Here is a 22,268-nt window from a genome sequence, read left to right on the forward strand (position 1 = left end):
CATCTGAAATTGTCCAGATCCATGGCCACTTTGCAATCGGTCTGCCATATCCAGAACATGAACTGCACAGATTTTCTAGAAAAATTACATGACTTTCAGCATAAGTCCACTGGCTTCATCTTCCTCTATATGAGGATCTGGTCATACTTTTGGAACAGGCCGGTACACCCACGTTATCAGAGCCATCAGTGCCACAGGCACAGGAACTGCGTTGGGATCTGCTGACCAGGTGCTGCAGCTGCCGACCTCGCGCTGCCCCTGGGACCCCCTGTTCTTCCAGACAGTCATAAATCCCCAGGACACATTCTGTGCTATTGTAGCACACAGCGCCGAGTCATGTTTACATTTGTTTTCTACTGTCCATGCATGTCAGCCAATAGTAAATAAAACACAGCAGGAACTGTAGCTCTTGATATGTTTCAGCAGAAAACTGGATAATGTCTCCATAGGAGAGGAAAGCAGACCTTAATGCAAATGCCAAATTTGACAGTATATTATACTATCCACTAGGTCTGGCACAGAAAAGATTATAACCTGCTGATAAGTTGCCCTGAACAACCAGCTTGTGTAGCAGGCTCCTCACCACACACAAATTGCTCCAAACATGAGGACATGGAGTAAGCGTTCAATCTCTGCCTGCACCCAACGTTTACAGGAAACAAATGCCTTTTCAAGAGAGACTTCTGTTGAAAAAAGAACCTGGGTTCAACCGCTGGATAGAAAGTAAAAAAGCCCCACTCCCATTGATACCCTTTCCCCTGTCTCCATGGTCCCTAAAGTGAGGAGGAGGAGGGTGGAGGCAGCACATGGTGACAGGCAGGGTCTGCAAGGACCTCTGCTCTGCATGTGTTTTGGGACCATCTCCTCTGTGCCTTGACAGCAGCTCTGGCCTGGCCCAAGGAACGGCGTTCCTGCCCAGCTGATCACCCGATCACCGTCAAGGACACAAGCTCTGTACACTGAAGAACATGCTGTTTCCTCCCAGCCCACAGTGACTGGAGGACAGTTTAGCCTTTTCACCTCGTGCTACTCTTTGCTCTCACCTTTCATGAGAGCATCCCAAGCAAAGGCAGGGGGAGCAGTCCCATGGTGTTACAGCACCCTGACAGAGGCTCATTACTGTAGGAGACAGAAGACCTAAATGGATCACCAGCTGGCTGTGCTTCTGCACTAAAGCCTCAGATCAGGGAAAGAGAGCTGTGCTTCAGCTGCCCAGGCCAGCAGCAAGGTCTGGCTTACAGGTGGCACACACGGGCAGTGCTTTCTACAGGAAACAAAAGGGCTGACCAGACACACATCTGAACATGTCTCAGGTGATACCACTCAACTTGCAGGCTATTGCTCCTAATAAAAGACCACTGAAAAAACAATGTTTGCCTTTAGGTCTTCATACATTCCCAAAAGCCAATCTGCTGTCCCAACCATGAGTGTAGCAGGGTCAGTACAGTGGTGAAACCCAACCTTATGCACAGTGTGAGCAGCTCTAATCCAGAGCGTCACCTGATTACACAAAGCACATCCAGCATCCAAAAGTTTTTTTTCACTCTTCCCTCTGAAACCAAATTGACTCCTCTCCAAACACCAAGACCAGAATGAGTCACTTGAAGTTATTTTTTAGGCAGGTTTCTGAAGACTGAGTTGCAGTATGTCCTCTTCCCTGCAACAACACATCAGAAAAGCCCCAGGGAGCTCTCCCAGGAGCTGCTGGGGGATGAAGGCAACAGGCTGAGCTGTTCAGCTTCTCACCTCCCCCAGCACGGCTTTGAACATGTTGACAGCAGACTGCTAGGAAGATGGTTCTGTCCCCTACAAATCTTTTGGATAAACAGGATTGTGCTTTACATCAGAGATTTTTCTTTGTAACGTTAGTCAATAGTTTCTTGGCTTGCCACTCTTGGCAACTCAGTCATAAAACAGCTCTCTCTGGAATACGCCATTCAAATTAATCAGCTGTCAGCTATTCTCCTTTTAAAACTAATAATAGAAGGTCTGCATGGGCCTGTGAGAGACTGAAACATGGGAATGTGAATTGTGCAGCTGCACATTTTTCCATACTGCTACAGCTCTGAAATTGCTTTTTGCTCTCTACCAAGGAGGCATGAAATAGCATTGCAGGGAGCAGGTTTTGTACTATCAAAACTGTCCAACTGTCTCTGTATGTCCATAATGTGGCAAATGCTTCGTAATGCCTTTTAACTTTCAAGCACACTTTAAAGAGGGATGTTCTGGTTATAAACTAACAGGTTCTGCTGGACCAGGAGCACAGGATAATTTGATGGCTTGTATCCCTTGGATGGCAGCTGCACAAGGGATGCCAAATCGTGCTCTTGACACTGGCAGAAGTTTTAGCCTTCAATTCATCTAATTGTCAAGCTGCAACAGGACAAGGAAAAAGGTTTGAGAAGGGGAGCACTGCCTCTGACAGGATGGGGAAATGGGACTCCTTTGAACAGCCCCTTGCATACAGCAATTTGGCTCCAAGTGAGCAAAGGGGATTAATGCTACATGAGGCTTGAACTCAGAATAAGAGCTGGCACTGGAGGAAAGCCAACTGTGGCACACTCTTCTGGCTGCTGAGGGGACTCTGCTGTTGTCACGTGAAGCTGAAGAACAACTGGGAGGCTCTGTAAAAAGTGCTCAGAGTGGAAGCACATTTGCAAAGCCTGATGAAGGAACAAGAGCAGCACCTGCCTCCAGGTCTGCCAGCAGCTAGTACCATCAGGGGACTTTGCCTCTACCAGAAGTAGGTTGATTTTCAGTCTGAAAAACATTTAAAAAAAAAAAAGAAATCTCAGGCTTTTAAGAGAAAGAAGTTTAAATCCCAGACCGGAAGCCTTAATTATAACAGATTTGTGTGAAAGTTGCCAGATCTCTCCCTGCTCTGTGATCAGGGCTGTGCCAAGAGTCTGCTTTGCGTCACACTAGCAACTGTGTTAAGTTCAGCAAAGTAACTGGGTCAAAGATGCAAAGGCAGAACAGAGATCACTGATTAGCACTAATGAGAGACTGCCCTGCAGAGCAGACTGACAGAGCCATCGTTTCAAGGCTCTTGCTGTACTTACAAGATAGCCACATTCATATTTAATGTGAGCTGCTCAGAACAAACCCATTTGCACATCACATTTTACACCTTAGAAAGTCACTCAGAGTCACCACAACCAGAAAACAGCACATAAGAGGAAACAGACATGGAATTGAAACTACAGAAAATAAGGAAAGATTTGAGCATCCTCATGAGCAGCTCTCCTAAGTATAAAGCACTGTTGTTTTCAATCAATGAACTCCACCTATTGTGCGCATAAGGTTACAGATAGAGAATGCTCATCTCATGTTCAAGAATTTAAAGTTGCACCCGTCCACAACTGTAACACCAGGTGCTCTGAAGATCACCGACCTTCAAACAAAACAGCAGAAATGGAAACATCTACAGTGTTTTTCCAGTGTCTCACAGACTTGCCTTAAGATGAAAAACCGAAGGCACTAGAGTTATTTAGAGACGGAATTAAGACTAAAAAGCAAGTATTGAATGATACAAAGTCAGTCCTAGGCTCCTAGATAGCCTCATCTTATTTGCAAACAAAGCAGTGTATTTCCAAGTAATAGAGGCAAATATGTCAGCATAGCAATTAACCTGGGACTCACTACAACAAACAATAGGGAAAGATGAGCTGTCAACCTATGGAGAGAGGGAGCATGAGCAGTTACACAAAATATTACTTTATACAAGATAAATTAAGCAATTAAAACATAACTCAGAATATAAAAATCACTCATTAGATAATCAGGGAAAAAGAACAAACAAAAAAAAAAGATTTCTACCATGTCCTTTCACTTTCCTTTTAGTGCAATGAGACAGAACACAACTAATCCTATCAAAAAACATATTAAGCTCTCTCCAAAACTCAGAGCCACTGACTATCCACAGACAGAATGTGGGCACAGGGCCATTGGCAGAAACATGGTGGACGCATGGGACCAGCAAGGAGATTTATGTCAGGACAACCACATAAAGCCACTCACTTTAAGGTGTGGAAATTAATGCAGTTACAAAGTGACAACTGCAGCAGGCTGCGAACCCTGGGCTAAGGACCATGGGGTACCTGTCCCCAGGAGCTGTGTTGAGCACAGAGCCGCTACCCCTGCACACACGGCTGCAAGAACTCCACGTGTGTTACCAGGCCCAGCAGCAGCCTTCTCAAGCTGCTTACTGCTTTAACGGATTAAAGAAATACACTGCACCAATGTCTCTGTGCTGTTGGTTACATTTATGCCCAGTCATAGTAACTCGGCTATAAGGTATCTTCTTATGAGTGTAGTGTGATAGATAGATAGATAGATAGATAGATAGATAGATAGATAGATAGATAGATAATGATTTATTGATTACTTTTATTTATTTCCTCCCGGTAAGGTATATGTATTATATAACATATGCAAACACCATTTGGAACCATTCAGAATTCTAGGACATAGGGAGATTATATTAAAGGACTATGGCAATGATGCCTTGTATCACTTTTCAAAGTAACATGTAAATACTACAACACGGACCATTAATGCAAATGCCACTCAGACGGAAACACTGGGAGAGAACCCACCAGGCTTCCTTCTGCATCACACGACACAACAAATAAACGCCAAAAAGCAACCATTGCCTTTGGAATGACCAATGTGTAACACCTTGCAGAGATCTCTCAGGGGGTCTCAAGCTGACCTTCTACAAAATGTAAGCACTTAAAAGCAGTGGTTCCAGTTTCAAAAATCATAATCCTTTTCTCTGTCTGAGAAATTTCAGGGACTAATAGCATTTTCCTGCAAACAAGCCTTAAACTTGGGTAATCACCAGTGTTCTTTCTTAAGGAAAGGATAGTTCAAACTAACAGGTCCACAGATATTTCATTCCTACTCAGGAATAGCACAAGAATTTCTTATTAATCTGCTCCCAAACATTAAATGGATGAAAAAATATTTTTTCCAATCACTTAACCATGTTATTGATGTCCACTAACAGCAGTATTTTATTTAATACCAAACTAGTCAAATCTGGTAGGCAAGGGGGGGGGACACAAAGTGCCAGACTGTGCCAATCAGCCCTCAACTCACAAATTACAGCCATCAGTTCTGTCCGCATGTTCTAGAAAGATTGTCTGCTCCAGGACAGCCTTCTTCTCTCTCATGAGTGCTGCAATAACAGTGTTTTCCTCCTTCAGTCTTCCTGGAGCTCCTCCCTGAAGCCAAGCTGATACTGCCCTTTAATCAAGGAACAATTTGCACACACACAAACACACACACAGAATCTCTCATAAACAAGGGCTGTTTGCGAGGAGGGGAGGGATAGAAGGATCCAATTTCCATTCACTGCACTTTCCCCCTTTGGGAGGATTTTAGGAGAAAGCGGAAATAAGCATCACCATTATCTCCAGCGCGTGTGAGCCGCCACGCTGAAGCCAGTCAGCAGCGCCCGGCATTGTTTGGAGGAACACAAAAGATCTTCTGTTTGGAAAGTTCAAGAAAGAAAGCAGAGAGCCTGTGGCCTGGTCCTGCAGTCAAAAGACTGAAGCAGAGGCTGAGAAGTTCTCAGGCAGAGGCTGAGCTGAAGCCCTTTGAAGTTGACGGGAAAAGTCCCATGGACTCCCGCAAGCTTTGGTTCATGCCCGAAGCACACAGAAGGGAGCAGAGCAGCATGAAAGTCACAATGAGCATCTGCTAGAGGGAAGTTTAAACAGCGTAGGGGTGACCTAATATTTCCACCACGGTTATCGGTACAGTGTATTTTTGTGATGCTCAAGCAAGTAGGATTATATCAATTTTCTAAGTCTTTTCATTAGGACATAGCAGTTGTACATTAATCATCAGGCATTTTTCCACTTACAATGCTATGCATGCTATGCTAATGTTGAGTGTTGTACACAGCATTTAACAAACATATCTGAGGAAAGAGGGGGAAAAAAGAACCTTTCAAAATGCTGAAAGTATTAGCTTTCTGTTTTCTTCCTCCGTTACCCTCTCCCAAAAAAGGCTGGTTTAAAGCTATGAAAAACACAGTCCAACACTGAAAACGTTAAGAACAATGCTGCCAGCATCATCTATTCACAAGCAACAGCTTGAGACAGAAACCAAACCAGAAGAAACTCTTTAGCAGCACATTCTCCCAACAATTGCTAAAGGATCCCAGGTAGGTGGAAGTTCCAAATCCTCTGCTTAATTATGGTGCAATTAATTTTCTCATTAAAGATGAATATAGGAGTGCCCAAGAAGAAAGGTCTTCTGAATTCTGTAACACTTCTATAATCATTTCCTTGCATATAGGAGTAATTGTTGCAGTGCTTTTAAAGTTAGATGCTGTCTAGGTCCTAAATGTCATTTTCTGGGAACTAATTTGTTAGAAACTTCTTTTTTTTTTTTTTTTTTAAACACTTCATGTAGCCTTTGCACAAGATTCAACAAAGCACCAAAGTATCTTTTTTTTTTTTTTTTTTTTTTTTCCAAAAATGCAGGATGTTTCCTCTTTCCCTGGCTAATAGAATCCAACTGTTGCTGTATGACATCATTCCCCAGAGCTAGGGAATCCAAGCTCGTTCAGACACTCAGCTGGGAGTAAACACCACGGGGAGGGAATTAAAAGAAAAAAATAAGGAGGAAATAACATTAAAAAGGCAATTTTTGTTACCTGAAATTTGGAGCATTTCCCTCTCCACTCCATTCTCAGATTTGTATTTCCCAGAAAAAACTCTGACTTATTATCTGAGGCAATCAGAAAACCAGTCGTTTTAGCGTCTAATACCTGCTGCGCTTCCCACAACTCCTTCATATGACCTTTCGCAGCACTGATTCCAGCTAAAATGATTGCAGGGAACACAGACTGGCCGGGCCAGTTGTCATGGCGATCTCTCTCTCTCTCTCTCTCTTTTCATACGCGCGCGCGCATACACACACACAGATTTAAACAATTCTGGGAGGCATCCACAAAACAGCATGCCTTTTCATCAGCTACGTTTTTGAAGCATTCCACCCCTCCTCCAAGCCCTCCCTAGAGTCAGCCCAGGAAGCTGAGCTTTGGTCACGAATTGATTGTCAAAATTAGAGATATTGCCTCTTAAAAAAGAAAAAAGAAAACTACCACAGAACTTGTACTTTTTTTACTCCAGGAAGGAAAACAGAGATGTTTGCTTGCCAAAGCTTTGAACTAAAAGTAAGTTTATTGCGTTCAAACTTACGGGCTATTTGTCTTTGACTGACTTGTTATGAATTTGATATCTGAAAGCACTAAGCTTTCAGCGCTGCTGAAATACAATCACGCAGATTACAAGAAATGCTGCTGGTGTGACCCAACTGCTTACCTTGCTCTTCTCCCAGTACCCAGACAGTGACTTAGTTCGCACAGGTATTCATCGTGGTCATGCAGGACTTCCTGTATTCTTTCATGTTTCTGTAATTATGAAGAAAAATGTAGAGATCAGGAACATGCAACTCTAACAAACAAACAGAAAAATCCTCCAGCCAAACACAAAAAAACAGATATATTTGGAAGTTTTCTCCTACTGACTACACGTTTACATGCCTCTTACCCAAAACTCACTATCTCTCACTTAAAAAAGAGACATATTTCAATGATGTTTGCGAATACAAGAACTGATTAATTTACCATATTCACTGGCACCATGGTTGCAAAACAAAACTTATTCCAAACATAAATAAGACATAAAACATTTTTTCCTTGACAAAAAAATTCTAAATTAATCCCCAGCAATGTCAAATAGGAAAGCCTGGGTGGATAAATCAGGAAAACAGAAAATATTTTAGAAAAAAAAAAAAAAAAAAAAAGAACATTTTGTAAGAAAATTCAGTAAAGACTATTTGGACTCAGAAGAACAGTGCTGTGCTCAAGGTTTGTACACTCTGAGAAACAGCTTGGAGACTTACTCTTTAGAGGATTTAACTGGAGTCAGTCATTCAAAGTTTTAGAACTTCATAAAAGATACTAAAGACTGCATGAGTCTGCTTACTGCAAGGAGCAGTATAAGCAACAGTCCCTCTAGCGGGCGTAGAACTGCAAAGCTGACTGTGCCACACCAAGAAGGAAATCAATTTATTTCTTCTCTATCAACCACTTCCTTCTGCTGTTATTATATTCCACCCATGCATTACAAAATTTAAATAAAATTAGCATATGCAACATATTATATGTTATTTAGGGAGCTGAATGCAAGAAAATGTGTATGTACATTCCATAATCAAAACAGCTAGGTCTATACACCAGGAGATATAGAAGAGTTCCTACATGTTACTCTTCTGGTTGTGTTTGTGACCTGATAGCAAAGGTGGCATTAAAAAAAGATTGACGATGAGACAGCTGAGATGTCTGATGGGAACACCTGTCTCCACATATAGCTATTGTAAGATATAAACCATGCTGAAGCGTATCACTGACTACACTTCTGAAAACTGTACATTTTGTGAATGACAGAGCTCCCAGCTGATCATACACTTAAACCACCTCTCTTTCCATCCCAAACACTACCCAAAGGTGTATACATGAGGCGCATCTTAGAGCTACCAAAAACTGCACGCAGACTATTCACAGGTAGATGAACATAAACAGACAGCTACTTCAGCTGTCAAGAATCCAGAAGATGCTGAAATGATATCACATGAAATAGTTTTTCTAGACATGAAAGCACCACATGTTAAGCTTGCAATTCAGGCTAAGCTCCCTCTAAAAAAGCACCGGTGAAGCCCAGCAGCACCATAGGAGCCAAATACAAAAATATGACATGTTTTTGTCTTGAAAAGTTCCCTTTGGTGTATGACCGAGTTAAACTCATCACATGCTGCAAGTGGACACAGTTCCAGCAGTGTAACTTGGGCAAAGAAGGAGACAGGCAGCTCACCCCAATAAAGGAATGTTTCACCCTACATCACTGCAAAGGGAGTGCTCAAAGACATGGAAGTAGGGAAAAAAAAATAGGAATTTATCAATGGACAGGTGAAATGGTTGATCAGTACCAGGTTTTCTATAGACCTCATTACTGGTAGCATGGGAGTGTATACCAACCACCTGCATCATGTCCCACTCCAGAGTTTATCACAAGGGTCTGTAGCACTTCATTAGGTGACCACATCTGCATATCTGGCAGGGATCTCAGGGGAGCACACAAGCTAGCATTTATAAACAGTTGAAAATGCTCATTGCATTATGTATACACTCAGTTACACTTTAAACTTACAAACAAAACAAATGAAGTTACTACAATATGTTATGCATGCACAAATGCACAATACAAAGCGTAGTAGTAAAACTATGGCCCAAACTTTGGTCTTGGGCAAGTGACTACCACAGAAGACCCCAGACAAGCACATTTCCATTATAAGCCTCATTAATGCATTCTTAATAAATTACTTACAAAAAGGTGAAATATTTTTCCCAGATTGCTGCCACTGAAACAAGAATCATTCCCAGCTTTTACTTTTTTCTCACAGGGCTTTTCTGTCAGCACATCAACACCTCAGGACAAAATTTAGGATCAGGAAAGAGCTCAGGATCATAAACAGAGGACATGGTGAACAGCTGCTATTACATTAATTACAGTGTCATGGCTACACTGTGATCAAAAAGCATTAGAATATGCATCCTCATCCCCTGCAGGAGACAGGCAATCCATTACTCACATACGACTGATGTTTAGTTTCTTATTTCCGATACGCTTCCCATTTCTGCCTGGTTGAACACACTCCTCCCTGTGCTCGGCAGTCACAGTGCACGATGCAGAAGCCACGTGCCACACGCAGGAGCAGACATGCACTGAAAAGGATGAGTGTGCAGTGAGAGAGTCCTCCCCAGGGCACACCTGGCGCCTCTGCCCCCGAGACTGGGAAGGGAAATACAAGCCTGTGTGGTCTGAGATTCTTTACTGAACCTTTCCAAATCAAACAGCCATCAGCAACAACAGGAGAGGAAACAAATTCAGCTTTGCGTCTACACGACTTGTGAAGATCTATCACTTTTCCCCGGTGAAAACACATAATTAATTTGGGGATTCAAAAGGACAAAACCAGAGATGAGCTACAGCCAAAGCTGCCCACAACAGCACAAATCTCTGGTAGGTATAAATGGAGATATTTCACTGCAGCAACCTCAGTGACATTTTCCTTTGCAGCTTCTAAATAAAATGAAGTCTCATGCAAAAATACTCTTGTAAAATGATTTACTATTTCTCCCCCTACTCAAATAACTTCCCTTCAGAAGGTCCTTTGCCCCTTTCCCACAGAAGATCACCACCTTGTTTCTCTTCTTCCCAGTTACTGACCATCCTTCCAGTGACTTCAGTGGATATGTTTTTATTTGAACCTAGATAACTGTAAGACTCAACAGCAAAAAGTGGAGCTTGAGTACCCTGTCCCAGTACATTTTTAATCCAACACTACAGAAAGGCAAGTGCCTGCAGCTCCTGCTGACCTCATTGGGAGAGGCAGAGTGCTAAGCAGCACCTCCTCATCACCAGGCAGTGACTTGCAGAGGTATGGAAATCAGGGAAAAGGCCCCAACCAGCTCATAATGCAAAACGTGCACACACTACAAAAATTGTGCTCTTTGCATTTTCCTTAAAGGTCCAGCAACCAACACTTTTGCATACAGCATTCTGTGACTACCCAGAGGGACAAAGCTATGACATCCAGGACAGCAGCCACCATACTCTTTGGAGCAGTCTCATGACATCATTGAGTTCTCCTTTGAATTAATAGTCCACAGGACTGGTCTTTATTGTTAACACTCCAACACAACGGCATAAGAGCACGGCAAGAAAGCAAATGGCACAAGATAACACCTCTGGCCCCAAACGCATCATTCTACTGAAGTGAATAAAACTTCCACTGACTTCAGTGGCACATTAACTTCAATTTGGCCTCACTGCATCATGTTTTGCCAAGATTGTGGTATCATAGCGAGTAGTAAAGAGTATATAATGGCCCTGCAAACAATAAAACAAAGGAGTTGACTCAATATACATAGCCTCCTGATTGCAATGAGACTGCACAGATGTAGGTCTAAGATCAGTCAGCTATGAACTTGCTTTCTTCCCTCATTTCAGCACCAGATCCATTATCCATAGTGTTTCCACAACTCTCTCTTCTAATAGGAGTATTAAAAAATTTCCATGACATCTTTAATAGCCCAGTGAGGATCATGTTTGAAGCACTGTACTGATTTCACTAACCCAGAAAAAAAAGTGTGTGTGTGTGTGTATATATACATACACACATCCTATATGCATATAGGAAATGACTAATCATAGCTGTGCACTCTTTGAGATGCTGCCAATCCCTTTATGGCCCTATATCCCCTTTCAGTTTGATCTCATTCTGCAAATGAAAGCCTGCCATAGTTGGGTCTGACCCTGACATCTCAACTGGGTGCAAGACAGTAATTTGCAAAAATTGCTAAGTGATTCAGTGAAACTAAGATGGTATCTGTACCTGGGGGGTCATGATAAGAAGCTGACACACATTCAACTCCTGTGCAAACACCCATTCAGATATAAAGCAGCTTAACTTTGTGACTGTTATTGTTTTAGGCCCTGATTCAGCAAAGCACTCAAACATGGACTTCAAAAGAACTGAAAAACATGCCAAACATATGCTACAATATTTTACCAAAGTGGTGCTTTAGTAATGCTGTATATTTCAGAAAAGAGAAATGGAAAGAGTTTTTATTTGGCAATTAAAGCTTTAAGACCTTGTTTGGTGATATAATTGGAACACGCTACCCATGCTAAATGTACTAATGAGGCTGAAAATCTGCTGAGCAATAAGATGAATAATTTCTTAATAAAACAACGTTAAACCTGAACGGTGTGGAATTAGCTCATGTAAATGCCTGGTTTGAGAATTATCCATACCTATGGTCTGAATCATGACAGGAGACACATATTACAGCTCACCCTGCTAGGAAAGCGGTGCAAAGCCAAACAAGCCATACAAACTGGCCCTGGGCCCAGGCAGCCAATTCAGCCAGCCCTGTGTCAGACGGCACCAGGTCAAGGCACAAGCTGAGCCATAGGGATAACCAAAAGGTGGGAAACTCATGTAAATAAGCCCTTCTGCTCCTCAACTCTCCAGAGCCAGCCCTGTCTGCAACCCATCTGCACTCCAGTCAACACCCGTCCTCTGCAGGGCTGTGCTGTGTCCCAGGCGTGCCTGGACAGAAAGGCAGGAAGCTGTAGGACCAAAACTGATGGAGGAGGGAGGTCCCCAAGTAGAGACTACTTACCTTATCTGGACAAAACAAGAAAATTTTGCCCTTTATAGGTGTTAGTCTTTTCCTACACCTTTTTTTACCACGTATATCCCCATAAAGCGTGGATTTATGTCCCAAGAAAAGGGGCAAATGAGACAAGCAGGCTTCCTCTGGGAACTAGCCATATCAGGAGAGATGTCAATGAGTTGCTTGAAATTCCACAGGAATTCTGATTTGACTCTACATGGATGTGAGATATCTCAGTTTGTCTTAGTTCACTACTGTTTCTTTTAAGGAAAAGCCAAAGGACAAGTTTCTATTGCCTTTGTTCACAGTACACAGATGCTACAGATGGGGCTAGAAGGCAATTTAAAAAACAGATCCTCTCACACCTGGAATTGCAATGCAAGCAGGACTCACAAGAATGTAACTCTGGGAGGACTAAATGTTGTGTGAATTTGAGCGAGTGATGCAAAGCTTTGTCTCAATGGGAGCAGACAGGCAGAATCCTTGTCAGAGCACATAGATGATGGGAATACTGATCCTTTAAGCCAAATCCACACCTGAAGAGGCCCTTTTCACATTGTTGTCCAAGTAGCCCTTCCTGTGTTTAGGTAGTGGGACAAATAAGATGATGCTGTTGGGAACTATCTCTATTGTTATATTGGGTCTGTATACAGAGCTAATAAAGGGAAGAAGATCTCTTAACAAAGCAATGGACACAAGGACAGGTATATTCAATAATGGAGTGCTGGTTTCTGAAGCAGAATACAGGCAGTGGTTGGATTTTTTTTTTTTTATTTCACACACATACTGCAAAACAGCTCTTACTTTAAACTCAAAATGGAAAATAAGAGGGCCTAAGGCTGAGCATCCAGTACAATATCACCTTGTTTACGTGAGAAAAATCACAACCAGTAGCATTGTGAGCTGCTTGAACATCTAAATAAATAAATAAATAGATAGACAGAGAATGACAACATGTTTTGTGATTCCTTTTGATTGTCAACTATAAAAGTTGACAGGAAGCTTATGCAAGCCCCTCTGACTGGGTAGATTTTATCTTCCAAATACTGTCAGCCAAGAGACTCTAAGGAGAAAGTGTCAGCCTGATGTTCATTTGGACAAAAAGCAATGACTTTTCTGTGTGCTGACTTCTGCAGTTGGCTTTGCATTTCAGTCATGACTTGAACCTCCAAGTTGGCCAGGAGACCCTGTGAAATGCTGGGCACATGCTGGGGGATGCCTGTGAGCTCTGCTTAGCACCTCTGGGGAGGAAGGGTACAGCAAGCACCAGCCCAGCGCTACTCCCGTCACCTACACCCCATCCAAATCAAAGCCAGTTACAGCATGTGTTTTCTTAAGCATATAATGAGTTTGTCTTTCATTTCACCATAATTGCCACAGCAGGCAGATTTTTCAAGCCACAGACAATAAAGATATTTTCTACTCTAGTTTGGACAGAACAGATAAACAAAATACTTCTTTGAATATGCACAGCTCCTTCTATTCTTTCATTCATGGCCCTCAGTGTGCTTTACAAAGCCGGGTGAATGCCTCTCCTGCGTGGCTGCTTGAAACAGAGGAGTTAAGTGGCTTTGTGTGTGAGGTTGCACAGCAGCCCCTCAAACCATGTGTGACCAACCAGGTTTGGAGCACAAGGCTCTGTTCTCTGCCCCAAGATGACAGTCGAAACCCAAAAGGCAGCTGGGGTCAGCTGAACACCAATGGATATCAGAACTCTTTTTTTCCAGGTAAATAATTTGAGCACGGGAAACAGCTGAAATTAAGTTTTCCTTCTAGCTGGTTTCCAGTGCCACAGAGCAAATGAAAGCCAATGACAGCAGAGTGACTAGGACAAGCTTATGCAAAACAAAAGAAATCCAAAACCAGGCCAGTTCAAAAACATTTTGTGAACTCTGTGTTAGTCAATCCCTCAGTGCTTCCTGGGTTTAGCAATAGAGTGTGATACAGAGATGCCCAAATGAGCTGCAACCATCATAACTCCAGAACTGGAAGCCACACAGCCCCAACAGCGCAAGCCAGTGCTTGAACTAGCACAGCTGTATTTTGGGGGGAAGGAGGCCGTGCCTCCATACAGTGCCCCACTGCGCTGCAGGGCCATGCAGACCTCCTGGAGTCAGCTCCAGGGCTCACTGTGCCCAGCTCCATTGTACAGCACAGACACCCCAGGGCACCACACTGCAGATCACAGAGGAAGCTGGTCCCAGCGCTGGGAATTCAGCTCCTGGCTCCCGAGCTCCAGATGAATGCCTTAAAAACAAAGTCATTCCTCCTCCTCCAGTTCTGTGTGCTTTTCCAACAGAGCTGAGGGAAGCCTCTGAAAAAAGCCCCACATCCAAGCAAGGTCTTTCCCAACATTCCCTTTCAGGCTGCTAGGGAACAACATACCTACCTGTCTCTTCTTCAGCACTACCAGTACAGGTTATTATATAAGAAGAAGGAAAAAAAAAAAATGTACACATTCTGCTTTACTCTCATTGAAACAGATGGCTCAGAGATAAGATTTTTGCCTCGCCATGAAAAAACATAATTTATTCTTTTAACTAAAGTATTTCCCATTTAAGAGACAAAAGAAAAGCAAGAATCAACATTTTTTTACATCAAACTGAAAAGGGCGGAACTTGGGAAAGTACCAGTGCTTTCCTTCCAAGTCTGGGAAAACTATACAGCTTATATAGGCCAAGACTCTGTTACAGATATTTTTCCTTTAAAACACTGGATAAGGTCCATGTAATCATACGACGTTCCCCATCACTATGTACATTGCTTTAAGGAGATGGACAACCCACTCCCTGGAGCTGCTGCTGCTTGCTGTTCCTAGTATGAAAATGCTGAAATCCCACAACACAGGCTGTTAGCCGTTTAGTGTGCAAAGACCACACACCAGAAAGTTTGCAGAAGACCTTGCTGCCAAGTGAAGAAGTGCTAGCAAAAGCTCTGCTAGAAGCCTTGCTATCTAGCTAACCCCTAACATGGCTTGCAGCAGTACAAGTACTGAGTAGTGCACCAATGTCTTCATCTAAACGCCGCAGTAGGTGCAGGCTTCTAAAGGCCATGCCCAACTAATCACACAGACTTCTGCCGAGATTCAAACACATATAACAGGGCTCTTACCCTTTGCAGTTGGGTGCGCGTATGTTCACTGCAAACACAGGTTAGTGCCTACACAATGCTGGAAGTAGCTTATGGAAAGTCTGAACTCTAGGATTCAAATCATTAGAAGCATGCATCACAACTTGCTTTGGGGAAAATTCCCCATTCAAGAACAGGCATGCTGATTACGACTCCAGTTTTCTAATTTCCTGACGTGTGAAAATCCCATCAGCAAACATGAGAACTCTGTGCTTACTGAAAGCACAAAGCAACACTCCCAGCTTGCCAGAAAGAGCTGAAAGGGCTTTTTTTTTATTACAGATGCATAGGGTTGAAACCCTCTACTCTGCTTCCTGTGCAGCGTGCAGGGACCTAACAAGGAGTCAGAAGAATCAGATGTTGTTCTTGATTTTGACACCATCCAGTTCTAGGACCTCAGATAGCTTTCTTTGCTTAGTAACACAATACCTGTTTGGCTTTCTGAAGCACTGAGAAATCAGAAGCATATAGTATTGAACTGGTGCAGTAAGTTGCAATTTCATCATAAACTTCAAACAATATGTACCTTTGATCACGTTATACAATTCTGTACATTACTCAGCCTCCAAGGCTGCTTCCAGTTTCTTAACCTGCTTCACATGTATGCATTTTTGATACACCCTCCAGCCTGAAAAAGGCCAAACACAAACAGGGTTCCTTTGTCATTCTTAGTACTGAAATATGAAATATTTCTCACAATTTACACAGTCCTGGAGTACAACAAATGCAAATGCAGTCCCAAGCCAGCGCAAGATTTAGAGCCTGATTCTTCCTGTCTGTGTATGATGAAGTCAGAACTTTGCACAATTTTTTAGATATTTTTTGTATCTGGTCACATTTTAAAATATTAGATATTTGTACTGCAATATTAAAAAAAAAAAAAAAAAAAAAAGGAAAAAGTGGGGGGGAAGGGGGAGAAAAGGGGAGGAAACACACCACACTATACCACTATGTTGTGGGCCATTTTTAAAATCCCCTCCATCCAGCTGCATTCAAAATAAGCTGCACTGCACCTGTCTAGCAAGAACCTCCACAATGGTTAAAAATTCCATACAAAACCTCATGTTTTATCACTAGTTTCATCTCTGGTTTACCCAGGTGTGACCTGGAGCAAATCTAAGCAATTCTAATACCTCACCTCCTCTAGAGTAGCTCACAAATGTAATTCACGTGGCTTGCAAACCAACTGTAAAATAAAAACAGGAGCTTGCAATCCCAGTTCCTAGACCTTTATGACACTTCTGGAAAGCCAGCAGACCAAAAGAATATAAAAGACATTTGTAAAACACACTGCCATTTTACAGCTGTTTGGAATGGCCCTTCAATATGTCGGGAAATATAACCCCCCTTGGCAATTCTGCATTAGTCACAGGTAACTGAAACAGCTTTCTGCTTTCTGTGATGGTTTGCTTATCTCTGAAGAGCTGATAACAACTGAATCTATTAGAAATACTGTTAGTATAATTTTATTAAACTTCATAAATTGGCTACAGACTGCTGGAAGGAAAAACGTTGTATTAAGAAAGAGGCTGACTATCTCTCTTAATTTAACCAGATTCCCAACTACTAAGCCCACTTAGGAGGCTCTATTAATATAATAATCAGAAACATTTTCACTATACAATTTTAAAAATCACAAGCTGAGCTGGGGAATGGAAAAGAAATGTCATGCACTGTCACACACACACAGAGAAGTCAACAGCTTGAATGTTGTCTCCTGGATGAAAGAGCAAGCGCATTAACAGAAGAAGGTGATAAAAAACCCCCATATGCAGCACAGAGCAGCTCTAAAAGCCCAAACAACAACAGGCATTTGAGGTGGAGAGGAGAGCAGACCGCTATGACTCATAGGCTATAAGTCTAGTCAGTGAAAAATCTGGCAGAAGCGTGCTGTCTGACTATGTCTATACACTCCCAGGAGATTTATAGCTGCTTATTAAATCATCTGTTCCTGTTAAAACCAAAGAAACTGTGTATGTTTCACTGGATTTTACATCTGCTAGAAAGACCCATTACTGCAGAGTAGAGGTTTTTCTATTGGATGAGCCATCCAAAAGATTTTAAGACCTTACTTGTGGCAGGAAATAAAATCTACACAAGGGACAGGCTGCAGGGGTATGTGAAACCTGCTGCATTGGGATGGGTGTCCCTCACTGGCATCTCTGGTCTGCCTGGCTAATCTTGAAATCCAGGAGGGTCTTTTGAGTGACAAATAAGTTTCTGCAGAGGAAAAGAAAAAAGTACTTTCTACAGAGGAAAGTTCTGGTGAGGAAATCGTTGTGTCTTCAAGAAAGTGAGCACTGTGGCTTGAGACAGGGTTTGACCAGGTTCATGGAGTGTGGTGACAGCCAGGCACATGCTGGTGGCAGAGGACCTGTCAAACTGCAAGGAGCAGGCAGCCCTATTGGCCAATTAACCTTCTTCACACAAAGGTTGCTAAGCTGAGGAGCTGGAAGGAAAACAGCACTAGCCCTGAACTTTCATCTCAAAACCCAAGGGAAGAGGAAAAGGAGCTGCACACAGCCCTGCTCCACACATGAACACTGCTGCTTGAGCTCTGGTTTGTAGAAGAGCAAGAGAGAAGAATGGGTAGAGCTGTCATTTCAATCCATCCTGTTCAGCTAAGCAAGCTATTCTGTTATCTCAGAAGGCTCCTTAGAGCACCTCCGCCCCTACCCTTCACACACACTATCCATTGAAAAAAAAAAAAAACAAACCTGCAAATAACTTTCCTTCTCCCATCTCCCCTCTGTCTTACTTTTTGTTCTTTTTTCACCCCTGGGCACATCCACAGCTTAGCTCTCCAAGATAACTATCTCTTAATGGTAACATACAAAGATGTTATTAAATAAAAGCCATTTGCTGAGGCATATATGGGCTGGATGTCCTGAATTCCCAGAAGGCAGGAAACTTTTACACATTTTAAATTAACCCCTCAAAAATAAATAAAAATCCAGGCACATTTGTCAAACATCTGAGAATGCAGAAATATTGTATCCATGGCTACTTCAGTGGTGACACTGGAGCAGAGACATACTTTAAAGAAACAGAAAATGCCCTCCTGGGTCAGACCAGTGATGCATCTGGCCCAATATCCTGCCTTCAGAGGCGTTGAAAGGCAATGCTAATCAGGGCAAGCCCAGGAACCTCGCTGCTTTCTGGCCATGTTTCTTTGTCCATCTGAGACTGCACACTGCGGGTGAGCAGCAGTTGAAAAAGCAGCAAGATGTACAACATTGTGCTAACAGTGCATTTGTTACTTTTGCTGTACCTATCAAGTCTGTGAAGTGAAACATGATAGAAACATGACAGCTCGTGTCTGAGCTGCCATACTTAGCTGAAAAGTCAGCACCTTGGGAGTTTGAGAGTATAATAATAAAATCAAGACCCCCACTTGCTCGTGCATGCAGAATGTCCACAGCCTGCAAGTGAGGGAGCTGAGCACTGCCATGCCCACGGGTGCAGCCGTGGCAGATTTGCGGGCACACACTGGATGGGGGGACAAGAAGGGGTGGGTTGTTCAGCACATTTCTCTTTCATGTTTTTGAATTGCTGCCTTGTAAAAGTCGGTTTGCTGAAAAACATGACAAGATAATGGTAGGTCCTGCTGAATCTGCACAGCTCTGCTGTGCCAAACTGATTTCTGCAGTAAATCACGTGCGTTCTCAAAACACAAAGGCAGGGCTGTGCAACTCTGCAAACTGCTTTATATTGTACATTTATTTTTGCCAAAAATGATAAAGTGTCTGTCAGCCCTTGTTTTTTTTCTTTCTTATGTCTATATTGAACTGTCTTTGCTTTAGCATGCTGAATCAACACAGAAGGAATACATGCTTGTGGAATCTGATCTCCCAGCAATCTGCATGAAAACCTGAATCAGCATAACTATGCTCAGTGGGTTGCAGTCAGTCTCCTACACAACAGCAGCACAGATCCCAACCATCACCAGCTTCCTACCCTTCACAGTAACTAACCTTCTGGGATGTCAATTGGTCATCAACATTTAGAAGCATCAACATTTAGATTTAGTGCTTTTCCTCCTTAAAAAACACTATAAAACAACATTATGGGGTGGGACTGGAAATAATTATGGCAATATCCATACCCAGCACAGTAATACCACATCTCAGCCCATTCAGGGTGAGACATGGTGACTAAGACGTATCACCCCTGCAGCAAACGCCTGGCAGGCTTTAGGCTAGTCACATGTTACAAGACTCAGATGGTGGCATGGAAAATCATAAGTGTCACTGAATTCCGAATAATCATCTTTGTATCTTTCTGTTTGGCCCTCTACCCTTAACAGGAGGCAGCTATGCTAGTTAACATAACTTTCTTTCTCCATGTCAACTTTGTCCCCTGTGCCACGCACCCAGCAACACCATAACTCACAGTCAGAGAACTTAGAGCAAACATGGATCTGGGTCAACTCACTCCAGTTCAAGACCAACATATCAGTGGATGTCACCCAGTCACCCACCCACCCACCCTGGATCACCTCCCCAGTGATCCAGCCACGTAATAAGTTTTTTCTTCACATTGCAAAAGAGAGAGTTTAGCACTTCTGGGGAGGAGGAGTGATGATTGTATTTCACAAGCAAAGGAAGCACACAAATATTGCTGTCCATTCTCACCGGAGGAAAAACCATTTGAGAATAGTTGTGAGAACTACAGCAGCCTTCCAGACCAGCATGGAACCTGAGTCAGCCCTTAGGCAAGCTGCTCAAGTCAATGCTTAGCTTTCAAGCACATGCTCAAGTATTTGGCTGAGCTGGGACCATTTTCAAGTGTGGGATGCAGAATCCCACTCAATGGTTGCTCCAATGACAGACTACAAAAGTATTCTTGATATATAATAATGCAGTAATTTATGGGGGTGCAGTCTCCCTTAACCAGAACTTCAGACTCATCTGTTCTTCACAAGGATTCATTTCTTAAGGAGTATTGCTGTGCCCTTCATCTGCAAACACTGAGAGAACAGCTGCCAGCCACAATAGGAAATAGTTTACACTAACTGAAAGTATTTCCAAAACCCCACCAATTCTGCTCAAAAAAAAAAGAAATAAATAAAAAGAAAAAACCACACACACACACACACACCAGTAACAAGAAAACCCAAGAGAATTTGATAGTCTTTATTTTGCATCTTTGCTGAGAAGTAAGGATCTTTGTTTTCTCTTTCAGACCATACTGTTATTCACACAGCGAATTACAGGCCTAACCAATTCTATAAATGGTTGTTCCCTGAATTCATGGTTTAAGTTTAGGTCAAAAGGAAGATCATTCACATGTGAAGCATGACTCTTCTCTGGCAAAGTAAAGCCATTCTGATTCCCAACAATGTAATAGTTAGGTCATTTTAACTGTCCTGATCTACTGTCCCTGTTCCCCAAAATCACAGAGTGACAGATGTCAGAAGAAAAAGATTCTGCAACCCTCGGATAGAAAGAAAGGTCACCTAGAGGCAGCTTGGAGCCAGGAGCCAGGCACTGCCATCCCTGTCCTCACCCACCTTCTAAACCCTGAGTTTCAATTTTACCACCAACCTGCCCAAAGTTACATCAAATTCTCTGTGCCTCCACGCAGGGTTACAACATGTGTTTGGCTAATAAATGGGTTATCATAGACTTATTTATTAATAAGCCAGATGATTACCATTTGTAGGTTACTAATGTTATTCTCATGCCTGTAAAGGTGTGACAACTGCCTGTGGGCTGAGACCATTGGTGAAACAACTAATGCCCTATAAATGTTTTTTAAAACAAAACAAACACATATTAGGCAATACAAGGTTAACCTTGTAACCTTAATGTAATGCAAGGTAAACCATGCTAGCTCTCTGCAAAGGTACAGCACCTACAGAACACTGAATACTGCTTCATTCAGTGGGTGGTATCTAGTTTTGAAGTCGCAGCTCATGCCCGCAATTAGCCAAGGTTTTAGATGCCCAAGACCTGTTTGCACCCACTAATCAGGTGCTGAAATGACTGATAAGAAATTCTATACACAGACTCTTGAAGGCAAAACATTGTTCCTGTCATTAATGTGTCTGCAAAAATGCAAACACCATACCAGTGGCTGGGCTGCAAAGCTGACCCGGAGCATACAGCCATGTAAACACAGACAGCACCCTGGTGATGTGCCCGGGTTTAAAGCTGTAAGAATGCAGTGAAACAGCAGGCTGCCCAAAAAACATGCAGCAGAGCAACTAGCTGCACTCCACTCATTTGGTTATAATTGATACAAAGATCTTACTCCTGCATGCCTTACTGTCCAAATCAACAGCCAAGTTTCTATGAAGTTTCTAATCCTGGAAGGGTTTTTTGGGGTAGGAGGGTTGGATGGAACTTTTTTTGTTTGGGTTTTTTATTTTTTTTACAGTTTGATGCTTTCAACCTGTCTACCACCTACCAGATAAAACTGACAGGCATTCAAAGGTGCCAAGGACCAATCGAACCTTCAAGAGTCTGAAAATGAAACCTCAAAACACTTTGTTCCCAATTAAAAACCTTGGTAGCAAACTAGACTGGGTGGCTGGTAGGGGGAAAAAAAAAACAAACCAAAACCAAACCAACGAACAACAAAAAAAACCCAGCAAACAACTCAATGCACAATCACAATCACATCTGATTTCCTGCAAAGCTCTGCTCTGAAAAGCAGGTATTATAGGAGAGGAGTGCCTGGGTAGCCCCAACCAAACACCCCTGCTCACCTTCCCTGTTCCTGGAACAGGAGGGAATTAGAGAGAATGGTCATAAAGCTGTGTTATCCTGATGCAAGAGAAAGCTTCCGGCTTATGAGTTAGCACCTCATTTTAAATAGAAGACAAAAGCAGTAGGCAGTTCTCTCTGAAAAGTTATTCCTTTCCTCCTCTTTT

General features: G+C 42.6%; 1 protein-coding gene across 1 annotated transcript in view; it reads right to left on the reverse strand.

Moving 5' to 3' along the window:
* DENND2B (DENN domain containing 2B) overlaps positions 1–22,268 on the reverse strand; it is a 174,583-nt gene that overhangs the window by 128,448 nt on the left and 23,867 nt on the right. The window contains exon 2 of the mRNA XM_082059499.1: positions 7,341–7,429. The gene's annotated coding sequence lies outside the window, so the exon portion shown is untranslated. The remainder of the gene's footprint in view (positions 1–7,340; positions 7,430–22,268) is intronic.

The sequence above is a fragment of the Streptopelia decaocto genome (genome assembly GCF_964273445.1).
Source record: "Streptopelia decaocto genome assembly, chromosome: 7".
Classification (NCBI taxonomy): Eukaryota; Metazoa; Chordata; class Aves; order Columbiformes; family Columbidae; genus Streptopelia; species Streptopelia decaocto.